The 2,637-nt window shown below is 49.8% G+C and overlaps 1 pseudogene; it reads right to left on the minus strand.

Moving 5' to 3' along the window:
• Positions 1-413: 413 nt before the first annotated feature.
• Positions 414-2,637, minus strand: LOC107147257 (annotated as a pseudogene).

Here is a 2,637-nt window from a genome sequence, read left to right on the forward strand (position 1 = left end):
CCCATGGGTCAAGCTATGCTCACCTGTTCCTTTGTGTTATTACCCCTTGCCCTGTTTAGGATGGAATGTTCCATGGAAACTCCTTTTGTGTGTCCCCTTCCCTTACTCTGCCCTTGTGTGTGGCCTTCCTAAATGGCAGTCAACTTGCTGACAGCAGACATCATGAAGCTACACTCAGCCCTTTGAAACCTGACCCCTTGCGTCATTTGAATGGTTTCTCTTCAATAAAAGGGGTCACCACATGCTCCCTCACTCCCTCTTTCTGTGGACCCTTAAGGTCAGAGGAGCTGTCATAGCACCCCCAAAGAAAAAGGTATTTCTGTCTCTTGTGGTTATTTCATGCAGCCCAGTTCCCTTGGAGTGACTCCTGACTGTTTTAGTAGTGAGCAATGAGACAACTTTGATTTTTCCAGTCACTCAATCATGACATGGCTCCAGAGAGCTGATTTGTCCCTCCATCCCAAACATTTAAGTGCTCTCCAGGCAACAGCCCTGTGTACCTGGTAGAGGCCAAACAGATTATGTTCCAGATCTTGGAAGAAGCCATTTGTGGTGTGGTACCTCACCAGAGAGCTGTTTTGCCAGTTCTCCATGGGGCTCTTGTTGGGCACATGCCAGATGCCCAGGTCCGCAGCCTGGATGTCATAGTAGCCAGGGTTCTGGAAAGCAAACAACACTGAGACTGACCATCCCAGAAGATCCCACAGGGGCAAAAGACACACATGGGCTTTCTCAGCTGAGCTGACAGCTCTGGGCTCCAGGGGGACAGATGGCCAGCCATGCTCACACACAGCCATCTCCAGCAGATCATGCCCCCACCACCACCCCGCTGCCTAATGGCCTTGTGGGAGGAAGCTGGTATGCAAGGCATGTGACTATTTCTCTCTTCTGCTCCAGCCCCATGTCCTCAGCCTGCCTCCCAACCTCCCTCCTGCATGCTGTGCCCAGCCACACTCAGGTCCTCACCCTTTCCCAGTGGCACCCACCTTGTAGTCGTCACTGGTGGCCACCTCTGCAGACCCGAAGGTGTTGTAATGGCCCAGTTGCTGTCCCCCTCTGGGTAGTTGGCTCTGTTGCCCTGCTGGCTGGACCACCGATCACCCACCGTGCACTTCCCAGCCATGTTGTTCTCGTGCACACTGGCCGCCAGGGTCCAGCCACCACCCACAGAGGTCATGTCACAGAAGGTCTGGTAGATGACACCATTCTTGGCCCGGAGGAAATATAGGCCATTTGTGGAGAGAACCAGCCCAGAGCCTCCCTATCTGGGAGCTCATGCCATCTCAGTGCCATGACCAGGACAGCTCTGGGAACTAGAAACATGGCCTATGGGCTCCTCTCCTGAGTCCTGTCACTATGCATCCCTGGGTGTAGTGGAACACCCCCAAGTTTGAATAACACAACCTACTGACTGAGGCAGAACACAGAATTATCCAAGCTCTCAGCTGCAGTGACAAGCTGAAAGTTATTGGGAGGTGAGGGAGTGCTGGTAGGTATAGGAAAGACTTCAAGTATTTGCCTAAGCATGCACAAGGCCCTGGGTTCAATTCCCAGCACTACAAAAACAAAGAAGAAAAGATGACTGTTTTAATAGAATATTGCTTTTGGTGAACTTAGATTCATCATCATTGGCCAGTGAATGTCAAAACAATTCAAAATGTACCTGAGACAGGAAATTGACAGTATGTGTGTCCACCAAGAGAGAAGCTCCACCCCACCTCACTCCAGCCCAGCATCTGTCTCTAGTGACTTGGTTATACTTTCTTATTTTTTAAAAAGTAAGCTTTTCTACACACCCACACACACAACACACACACACACACACACACAGAGAGAGAGAGAGAGAGAGAGAGAGAGAGAGAGAAATATTGAACCTAATGAATTACAAAAAAGCAAATACCTGTATCATATTATTCTGGTCAAGAAATAAAACTGTCAGTACCCCAGGAGCTTCCCATATGCTCCTTCCAGATTATAAAAACCTCTCCCTTCCACCTTAAAATAATCATGTGCCTAATTCTTTTGACAATCAGATTCTGAACCCTCACCATACTGTGAAAGATATTATAGATTTATAGCCAGGCATGGTAGCACACACCTTATGTAATCAAAGCTACTGAGGTAGACAAGGCAGTAGGAGTTCAAGTTGGAGGCCAATCTGGGCAACCTCATGAGACTCTGTCTGAAAATTTAAAAAAATTTTAAAGTAGGACCTGCTCTGAAGATGGCAGTGAATAGAGTGCGTCCCCCCCCCCCACTGTACAGCGTCACTGCACAGGTGATTAGCGAGTTTAGAACGGCAAGAAGCTATCTTGTTAGGAATTTTCAGCAAAATTGGGGTGCACTGAAACCTAGAGGAAGGATTTCAACACCCGAGGATCAGTTACTGCGGCTCAATCGTGAGTGAACCGTGCACCTGGAGATTCAGGCTGATTGATCAGCGGCCCGCCCCGTAGCCAGAGCCTGTGCGCTGACGTGCCAGCAATGCAGAGAAACGGTGCTATGGATTCTTGGGGTCCTGCCAACTGTGCCCTCACAGTGCTCCAGGCTGAGTTCTGGGTTTGAGACGGGGGAGAGAAACAGTCCAGATCTGCCCTCCACACCAGACACCCCACCGAGGAAGCCAGTGGCCACCAT

The sequence above is a fragment of the Marmota marmota genome, unplaced genomic scaffold (assembly GCF_001458135.2).
Source record: "Marmota marmota marmota unplaced genomic scaffold, marMar, whole genome shotgun sequence".
In the NCBI taxonomy this organism is placed as follows: domain Eukaryota; kingdom Metazoa; phylum Chordata; class Mammalia; order Rodentia; family Sciuridae; genus Marmota; species Marmota marmota.